This window comes from Silene latifolia, chromosome 1 (genome assembly GCF_048544455.1).
Source record: "Silene latifolia isolate original U9 population chromosome 1, ASM4854445v1, whole genome shotgun sequence".
Taxonomy (NCBI): Eukaryota; Viridiplantae; Streptophyta; class Magnoliopsida; order Caryophyllales; family Caryophyllaceae; genus Silene; species Silene latifolia.
In genome coordinates this window covers 106,767,644-106,779,182 of record NC_133526.1, presented here as the reverse complement: position 1 = coordinate 106,779,182, position 11,539 = coordinate 106,767,644, and positions in this window count along the sequence as shown.

Below are 11,539 nucleotides of genomic sequence, written 5' to 3'. Positions count from 1 at the left end.
CAAGTGTGCGTCACCAATTCTCTTGTCCTATTACTATCTCCCACTCAATGCAAGGTGTCTTTCAGGTCGTACTTGCAAGTGATCATATCGAAAGTGGTTTCCTCGATCTGGAGAATGACTGATTTACCGGATTTATCCACCATGGATTTATTCCGAGCGTAGCCACGCATTTCCAGTTCATTACTCCTCGAGTGGCCCTGAGATATTGTTATAACCCTGACTAGGGGTGGACAATTCCTATCGCACTCATTCCCTTCGACTAGCCACAGCCATCATAACCCAAAATATGCCCATTTGACCCCATTTACGAAGGTCGTAGTAACACAAATCAAAGTTAATCTGAAACTGTGCCATCTTAGGCGAATAGTCTTTAGTCAAAAGAATCGACTCATTAGAATACTATAGTAGCTCTCGCCACGACCAGGCTATATAAATTTGCCAGAACTCTATAAGCGGTCATAAGGCCCGACAACGTGTTCCTAACAGTCTGCCTATGTGATCGACTAGTCATGCTCATATGACTCTATGGCACTTGAACTTGCCATCAATCGCATCACACTCTAGTCACTTCGAGATGTCACCTCATACAAGTGACTATGGGCGAATACTATGTTAATCCGTGTTCACTTTAACGGGGTTCAATTGTCACTACAACCCGTTTGGATGTAACAATGTATAAAGAAAAGATAAAAGACAAATGCGATTGTGGAAATGAACAAAAACAACACTTTTATTTCATTTCAAAATCTAACATAAACTTAGTACACATTTAAGTCCCATGGACGCAACATGTCCATCATGCTTGGCCTGCGATAAAGGCTTGGTGGGCGGATCGGCTATGTTGTCATCCGTCCCAACCTTACAAATTGCAATTTCCTTTCTTTCAATGAAATCTCTTATTACATGATATTTTCTAAGTACATGTCTAGATCTATTACTAGACTTTGGCTCCTTAGCTTGGAAGATCGTCCCACTATTATCACAATAGAGAGTGATGGGATCATTGGCGGTAGGTACTACTCTTAGACCTTCCGTGAATTGCTTGATCCACACAGACTTCCTTGGCGCTTCGATGCCGCAATGTACTCAGCCTCCATTGTTGAATCCATGATTCTGACTTCCTTGAAGCTTCTCCAGCTAACGACACCACCATTGAGCATGAAAACGAAACCAGCTTGTGATTTCATGTCATCTCTATCCGTTTGAAAACTCGAGTCCGTGTATCCATTAACACGTAGCTCGGTGTCTCCTCCAAACACTAAGATAGAATCCTTAGTTCTTCTCAAGTACTTAAGGATGTTCTTGACGGCTATCCAGTGACTCTCACCTGGATTTCCTTGATATCTACTCGTCATGCTCAAGGCATACGAGACATCAGGACGTGTGCATATCATGGCGTACATGATTGATCCAATAGCGGAAGCATAAGGGATCATCTTCATGCGTTCAACATCATGGGGTTCGGAGGGAGATTGAGTCTTGCTCAATATAGTCCGAGTTACCATTGGTACCAAACCCCTTTTAGATTTGTCAATGCTAAACCGTCGTAGAATCTTATCAACATAAGATTCTTGACTTAGTGCCAATATCCTGTTGGATCTATCTCTATTGATCCGGATACCTAATATGCGCTGTGCCTCTCCTAAATCCTTCATTTGGAAGTGGTTACCTAACCACTTCTTAACAGAAGACAACATTGGAATATCATTTCCAATGAGTAGTATGTCATCGACATACAAGATTAGGAACACAACATTGCTCCCACTAAATTTCATATATAAACATGGTTCCTCAACACTTCGAGTGAAACCATTCTCCTTTATAACATGATTGAATCGATGATTTCAACTTCTAGATGCTTGCTTAAGACCATAAATGGATCTCTTAAGCTTGCATACTTTGTTAGGATTCTTAGAATCAACAAAACCTTCGGGTTGTATCATGTACTCCTCCTCTTCTAAATGCCCATTTAGAAAAGCGGTTTTGACATCCATTTGCCATATTTCATAATCATGAAATGCGGCAATCGCTAACAAAATCCTTATGGACCTTAGCATGGCTACGGGGGCGAAGGTTTCATCATAATGGAGACCTTGGACTTGGGTAAATCCTTTTGCTACTAGCCTAGCTTTGTAGACATCATCATGTCCTTCTATGCCATTCTTGAGTTTGAAAATCCATTTGCATTGGAGAGGTCTTGCCCCTTTAGGCAAATCTACCAAGTCCCATACTTGGTTTTCATGCATAGAATCCATTTCGGACTTCATGGCTTCAAGTCATAAAGAGGAATTAGGACTAGAGATTGCGGCCTTGTAGGTAGCGGGCTCGTCACTTTCGAAAAGCAACACATCAAGTGTTCCATCTTCTTCGATAAGTCCCACATATCGATCGGGACGGCGAATAACTCGACCCGTTCTTCTTAGTGGAGGAGGGACAACCGCGTTAGACGACGAAGGAACATCTTCTTGCGTCTCTACCTCGGTTTGTGGCTCTTGAACTTCATCAATTTCAAAATTTCTCCCACTCTGTCTCTTAGAAATAAAGTCTCTTTCTAAGAAGACAGCCTCGCAAGAAACAAACACTTTGTTATCTTGAGGTTTGTAGAAGTAGTATCCTCGAGAATTCGAGGGGTAACCTACAAAGGTGCATTTTTCGGATCTTGGGGCAAGCTTGTTGTCATTGTTTGTCTTGACGTAAGCATCACATCCCCAAATTTTCATGTAGGACAAATTAGGAACTCTTCCTCTCCACATCTCAAATGGAGTTTTTCCGGTGGCCTTAGTGGGACTATTATTCAAAGATATAATTGCAGTTTGGATTGCAAATCCCCAAAACGAGTTTGGTAACTCGGTTTGACTCATCATGGATCGAACCATATCAAGTAGGTTTCGATTTCTCCTTTCGGCAACACCATTGAGTTGTGGTGTTCCAGGTGGAGAAAGTTGTGATATAATACCACAACCTTTCAAGTGTGAATCGAATGCAAGGCTAAGATATTCTCCACCACGATCGGAACGTAGTGCTTTTATCTTTTTGTCCAATTGGTTCTCTACTTTGTTTTGAAATTCCTTGAATTTCTCAAACGCTTCACTCTTATGTTTCATTAAATAGACATACCCATGTCTACTTAAGTCGTCGGTGATGGTTATGAAGTAGTCATAATTTCCACGAGCGGTGATACTCATTGGTCCACACACATCGGTATGTATGAGTCTCAATAGTTCACTAGCTCGTGTCCCTTTACCACTAAAAGGATTACGAGTCATTTTGCCAAGAAGGCAATATTCGCATGTTCCATATGATTGAAAATCAAATGGTGTAATCACATTAGTCGAAATTAATCTTTTGATGCGATTCTCGTTTATGTGACCTAATCGACAATGCCAAATGAACGCTTCATTTGGGTCACTTGATTTGAGTTTCTTTGATTGAATATCATAGATATCATTAGTCGGATTCGAGGTTTCTAAATTGTAAATGCCATTAATAGAAGAGGCTTGGCCTATAACCAAATTGTTCCTCGAAATAGTACAACGATTGTTCTTAATGACAAAATAAAATCCATCTATGTCTAGCATAGCGATAGAAATAATGTTTTTAGAGAGTGTAAGCACATAAAAAAAAATATGTAAATACAACTCAAATCCATTAGGCAAAGCTAATACATAAGTTCCTTTGGATTCGGCCGCTACTCGAGCTCCATTTACAAGGTGTAGATCCACATCTCCTTTGCTAAGCCTCTTCACGGCTCTTAAACCCTGTAAATGATTACAAAGGTGAGAACCACAATCGGTATCTAGTACCCATGTCGTAGTGGAAGTATAATTTATATCAATAACATAAATTTCCTTAGGAATTTTACCTTTTGGAACGATGATTCCTTCCCTTATATTTCGCAAATATACAGGACAATTTCTAAGCCAATGTCCCATGCCATAGCAATAATGGCACTCATCATCAACTTGCTTGAAGTTTTTGACTTTCTTTCCCTTGTTCTTGAACTTTTTGCCCTTTGAAGCAAGAACTTGATTGCTTGAGCTCCCACTAGTTTTGGCATCTTTATTTTCCAGAGATAAAGATCCTATAGATTGTATGAGGCGGTCTTCCTGAGACCGGCTCACACGAGATCTAGTACTAGTAGGTGGTTTAGTAGAAGTGATGAAGTTAAGGTTTCCATCCGAACCTATCCCAAAATGAAGTTCTCTATTAGTGTTGAAATCATTGTTGGAGCAAACGTCGTCAAAAACATTGTGGCATGACTCAATAGTTATCGGTGCGGTAGCGTTTGATGGATTCATTGTAATGAACTACAAGTATGGAGGAAAGGAAATATTAACATTTGTCTTTTTAAATCATACTCGTAAATAAATTAACAAGATATGAGCATTTATATAGTGACCTCTACCCAACTATTATAAATGATTCCGAGATCCAAATTCATATTAACTTGGGCACGGGATAGCCGATAAAACCCTTATCAATATAACTCGGTGGACTAACTCTTTAATCGATTCTACTTTTAGAATTCTCGGTCGATAAAATTACTCTAATATTTATCTATAGCCCGGAACACATGCGACTACGGTCACGAATATTTCCGTTGAGGTCAATCCAAATTTCAAATAAATGTGTCCATGATCCAAATTCACATCAACTTGGGCATGGGATAGCCGATGAAACCCTCATCGACACGAATTCGGTGGATAGACATTTATCACCCACTTCCCCTACATAACAAGGTTTGTACCCCGGGATGGCCGAGTGCACTCCCTCGCGAAATAGGTTTTCATGGTTTCTACTTTTTGGTAAGGCTATGTCTCAATTGTTTATTTTTAGCGAGAGGTCATGTCAATTTATTATCTATCACGTTTTAAGTGAACTAAAGCGGTGAACTACGATAATTCTAATTGACACGGTCGATATACTCGATTAAAATGACAATGCATGTTTTAGTTATGGCGATTTAGCGATGCATGCGACATATAAATAAAATGCAAAACATAAAATAAATCCTAGTATGGCCTTCCTAAAATAGAAAATCTAATTAACTATTACAAATTCGGAAACCAACTCCATTGGTCCCTTGAACTTCGGTTATGGAACGCATCTCGAGGTACACCGTCTTTATGTATCGCCTTCTTGTGTGACACCGTCGTGAAGGAACTCCAGAATAATTAAATTACATAACAAATTACATAATTTCCTATTATACATTTGTAATTAAAATAAAATAAATCTATTAAATTACAAAACGGTGATACGAGATCACAATAAATTACAACCGAATCGATATTTCCATACATTTCGGGTAATACCAATAAAAACTAAGGCCATACTAAGTAAATTACATAAAATAAAATTATGACAATCATAAATAAAATGCAGCATTATAATATGTATGAACATGCCCAATTTTATGCTAAATCGCCTTTAAGGAGCCAATATCGTATATTTAGCGGTTTTTACGGATTTGCGTGATTCAACCTTTTAAAATCACAATAAATTACATAAATTCATATTTATGCACAAGTTAATTACCCTAATCCTCTTAGGACTCAAAATTAGTCTCCACTAACTATTTGACTATAATTAACTCATTTTTCTTAAAATTGTTCATTAAAGGACCTAAAATTACAATAAAATGCTATAAACTTCAAATAAATCACAAAAATTCAAATAAATTCAAAATTTGAAATTTAAACTCATGAACATTCTGGAAAAATACCATGACACTCATAATGTTCAAAAACTTAGGTTAAAATTTTGAAATATTTATCGGAAAAACTATGTTGCGGTTTATCGAATTTAACAAATATAATCATAAAAACATGAGAAAAAAAGGATTTATCAACTTTTCAATTTTAGATCTGAAAAAGATAATAAAATGCAACATGTGACGTTTTTCCTTAGTCATGGAGTATGTTTTAGCAATTATTCACTAATTAAGTCACTATTTATGCTATTTTTCATCAAAAATTCATAAATCATGCATAAAGACTTCAATATAGCCTATTATTTTACACACATCTTGTAAAATTACATGTGACAACATACTAAATTTTTATGACCAGATTCGAAATATTTCTCATATTAACCTTTTTTTCATCTAAATTCGATTTTTATCATGAAAAATCCATATTTCGAGCATAAAAACTCCAAAAATTCTGAAACTTTACAGGTTATCTCAAAATAAAACATGTGATAACATATCCAAAAATCACTGGAAAATTCGAAGTTTAGCTAATTTTAGTCCGAAAATGACATTTTAATCATAAAATCACATTTTTAATGCCATTATTATATAGGGTTATTTGATGAGAATAATCCATACTATGCCTCGCCTTCTTAAATTAATCCCACCTACACTTTAACCCATATTAATCCGATCTTTGTACTCATTTTTCTCATATTGCACCAGCCTTATTTTTGACTTATTATAACCGGTAAAGAATAAATCTTTGTAGGTTTCTTCAAGTCTTCATCTTCTTTGGTCTTTTTCTTCTTCAATGTCCTTTTTACCCTTAAACCCAGAATCAATTGACTGCATCTCAAATTTTTTTTTAACATCTTTATTTGTCCAACTCAGATAATCTTAATATCATCTTTCTTCTACTCCTTTCACAACTTTCACACTCACTCATATACTTCAAATATCTCTTTACAACATTAATTATTTCCCCAAAATTTCTCAATTTAATCACAAACCCATTAATTATTTGATCAAACACTAACTACCCATTACTCAATTTCACCATAAAATCAAGGGTTGTCGTCAAAATTTGATATTTCTATAGTTTTGATGCACGGCTACAGGCGTTTTACTTTATTAATTTTTACTTATTTACTCTTTTAGTTAATTGTAGTTCATGTATTTTACTCATCTACTATCATCTCCATCCTTCATCATCCTCCATTTTTTTCACGTCTCTCTCCTTCGTCAGACGCCATTGTAGCAGAATTGATGGAGAAGGTTATTTTTTTCGATTTTGATTTTTCATCTGGAGTTTTAGATTGAGAGGATTTTGGAGGTCTCAGTGGGTGGTTATAGTGGTAGTATGCTGAATTTTTCCATAGGGGTGTTAATTTAATTTGTCTCTGGAATCATGAGATTTCGTGGATTTAATTTTTTTTGGATTGATTTGTCAGTTTTTAGTATATTTGTTTATTCAGTCGAGTGATCATCGGAGGGTAAAAGGGGAAAGAGATTGCTTCATGAGGAATTTTTTTGCACCATTGTTGTACGCCATGGGAATATTTGTGTATATGGGTTCATTGAACTTTGATAGTTTGAATATTGGGTAAAGAAGGAAGATGATGGATAATGAAGATTGGTAAGGTAGGTGATAACAAAGAAGAAAATGGCGGTTCAAATAATTAAGGAGATAGGGGTAACCTGTTTAACAGGTTGCCCTTCCAAGAAAGCGATATGAGAAAAATGGGTACAAAGATCGGATTAATATGGGTTAAAGTATAGTTGAGATTAATTTGAGAAGGTGAGACATAGTTTGGATTATTCTCATCAAATAACCCTATTATATAAGATGAACAATAAAAATCCATAAATTAACCAAAATATCCTAAAAACATTTTAGGACCAGAAACTTTAACATGCATAATTTTATTTCGTGATATATCATAATAACACAAATCTACAAGTTTTATATGTTAATCGTATAACTCGGAAAAACTATAACCGATTTGTATGCAAACAACCAAGGCTCTTGATACCACTTGTTTCAAATCTATATCTCTTTACTTGACATAATCATATATGTGATGATTTTAATTTAGTCATAAAATTAAAAGACGATCTTATGCATGCAAACAATAATATAATTAAAGAAGAAATCATCATCTCACATTGATATTTCGGTTTATATGGGCATAAGTGAGTTCACCTACTCACTTGTTCTTGAGCTTCCTTAAGTGGATGAACAAGGATTCAAGTAGAGAATCCCTCCCAAGGTTTTATACCCAAGATAACAACTTAATAAAATTAATATTATTATTACTAGAACAATATTAATTTTGGTATAAAAATTGACCCAAAATATTATTTGGTCTCTCAAAAATTCGATTAAGAGAGAGGGAGGAGAAGGAAGATTTTATCTTTCTAAAAATTCTTATTTTTTAGATGTTGAATGAATAATAATACACTAGTGTTTTGATGTAGTGTATAAGATAAATTATAGAGCAAAAAGTCTCTATTTGGTCCTTCACAAAACCGGTGGGAGGAGAGAGAGAGAGGGAGCCAATGCATGCACAAGGTTGTCTTCACAAGATCAAGTAGGTATGCATGGCTAGTATTAGGCTAATATGATCATGTTTTCCACTAACTCAATTAACATAATATATTGCTAATACTACCCCATTATTTCGGTCCAAATAGATAAAATGGACTCCATTTTATTTTTGTCAATTTGTCAATTTGTCACATGTCATATGTCACATAAAATTGTTATTTATTTTTAATATATTAAAAATCAACGCATTAATAAAAACACGTCATATACAAAATCGACTTAGTAATTCATAATTACTTGTACCAAAATAATTTATCAATTATAAATCACAACATCTTGTATTTATAATAATTTATTCATTCAAATGCAATTGTTTCCTTAAACAATAATTTCATCTAAGTAATAAAACAATTCGATTACTTAGACCGTATCTTATTTAATCAAATTTCAATAAGACACGTAAATATTACTTCCAAAATCGTCCGTCAATTTTAAGTAATTTAATTGACCCGTATCGTCATACGATCAATTAAATGATCAATTAAGAGTGTTACCCTATAGGTATGACCTAAGGGGATCAACTGGTCACCATCGTCGCATGACAGTAATGTCAAACTCTAGTCAGCCAATCATTACCGATATATGTGGACCAGTTGACAGTAAAATACTTCCCAATTGTATTCTTTAAAATGAGACTTAAACATGTGATCATCATGATCAACAGTTGTGATCGCATTATTGTCGGTGGACACATATTCCAACAATGGGTTCATAGGGGATTCATGGGAGTAGATTATACAAACATGTTCTCAATAATATGCAAGCACTTATTGTTGTGATGGGATCGAGTTAGTGTATGTCTTACAATCCCTAGGAAGATTTGGGTCCCGGAGCCGAGTCGTCTAAACTGTACAACACCTACGAGTCTACTTAATTCTTCCTATTCAACTCTATGCATGGTCTAATGAGGCTCGAGTTGGTTTATATCTTACAAGCAAGCAAATTAATTATGAAAACATATTAGATTAAGCATAGATCAATCCCCATGTTTGTTTCCCCTAATTCCCCCATTAACCCTAGCTAGAGAAACTACTAACTCATGATCAAGTTTAGCATGCTAATAAGATTGCCAATCATACTAACAAAGCAAAACATGATGAATAAATTAAAGTGATTAATAATAATTAAACAAGGGTAAAAAGGAATTATACCTATGAAGATGATCCAAATAATAAAGCAAAGAATAATAGAAGTACTTGATGATTGATGAAAGGTTGTCAATCCTCCAAATAAACCCAAAAAATCTTCTAATTACCCAAATAAAAGGAAGAAGAATAGAGAAATTAAGATGTGATTAATATTGAGAAATGTATTACAACTAAATTAAGACAAAATTAAGTTGGATTAAGAGAGTATTAAGAGATCATAAGATTGGATGCTCATCTAGGTAGTACAAAAGGGGTATTTATACTAAAGATAAAGTACAAGGATTAGGGTTACTAAGGGCTTAAATGACTATTTAGACCCTAAGAAAAACTTGAGGAAATGCTACTCCCGAGGGACATGCGTGGATCCTCCTTGCTAGTCCTGTCTCGATCCGCTCGTCCTGTGCTGAGGCACAGGCTGTTCTGTGAAGAGATCCGCTCGGATTAGGGAGGGGACGCTCGGATCGTAGCTCTCCAGTCCGCTCGTCCTGGGATCAAACCGCTTGGATCCTGGCACTTTGGTATGCTCGGATCATGCTCTGGCCGCTCGGATCCTTGGACAGAGTAGTTCCCTAGTTTGGCTCGTTAACAATCCGCACGGATCGTGTTGGGGATGCAGGGATCTTTTCATCATTGCCCATTTCACTTTATTTATCTACTTAGGCCTCTAGTGTCGGTCTTCTCTTTGATGCTTGGTCATTAGATGCGATCCATTTAGCTCCATTTCACCTCATAAATGCAAGGTTAGCGATCCTTTCCTACCAAGGATACAAAACCTCAAAGAATATGCAAAATGGGAAACTAAAGATAATAAATGACCCAAATATGTCCTATAAAGCATGGGAACGAGGTTAATTCGGGGATTAAATGTGCTCAAACATAAGCCACATCAAACATCCCCAAACCGAACCTTTGCTAGTCTCGAGTAAAGAGGTGACTAAAACTAGGACCTTTGTTTAAACTAGCCTACTAATATAACCGATATGAGACAATTAGCGGGTCTCACTCCGCCCCTTCAACTCACAACAAGACAACCATGAGGTAGGGTGCCTTCTTGCAAGGCAAGGTTGGGCTTGCCAAAATGGCGATACATCTAAGCATTAAGCACACAAAACAAGTAATGGATGCATCTACAAAAGAATAGCCACTTTCCTCATCTAAGTGGCGGAAATTATCTAAAAGGGAAGCAATCTAAGGGTACACATTCCATCAAAGATATTGTTTCTTCAAATTACTAAGCCTAGGAGGATACCAACAAATCACCTCCAAGTTGTGTCAATCTAGGGTACCTTTGTCCTCAATTTTTAAATGCTTTCGTCAAGATTATTCTCCTTATGGTGTTAGAAACACTGTAGGATCGCGTAATTCCCCTTCTTGCCTAGGCAAGAAAAAGGGTCGTCCCCTCTCCACCATGAACAAAAGTTGGTTCAATGGAAAAAGGGATCAATGTATTTTGAGTTTCGTAAAGGGAGTTTGCTTTTGGTTTTGTTATTAGTCCCCCCAATTTCTTGTGGCATTTGACATTTTTGAGAACAATTTCTTTTTGCCATTTCTTTAATGTTTGGCAATTTGATGCTTGACAATTTTCAACTTTTTGCATTTGTGAACATTTTCAAAGTCACCCCAATTTGTAATGAGGCTGCTTATATTTGAAGCATAGGAGTTCTTGTTTTTGTACTCCTCTTTTCTTTGATGTATTTTGCAAACTTTTTGATTTTTCATTTTGATACTTGAACTCAAATTGATAATTTTTGTGCCCATTCACTTTTTGTTGACAAAATATGATAGATGTAGAAGATGGTTGCATAGCTTCAAAGGTCACTTTGGAATAAACGGTAGCCAAGGAGTTATCACACCACAAGGTACTCTTAACTAGGCCTTAATCCATGGGTCAAAGGATACTAGCATGACACATCCTAGGGTGTTTTAGAGGCATTCTAATGAGCAAAGTCTTAAGAAGAAAAAGTATCTACAAGGGCCTTATATACACTTGTCAAGTTTCCCAAATAGATGTTTTCACAAAAAATTTCCTAAAATGCAACTACATGCCATGATGCAACTAACATTTATACAACCTAATGCAAATGCTTC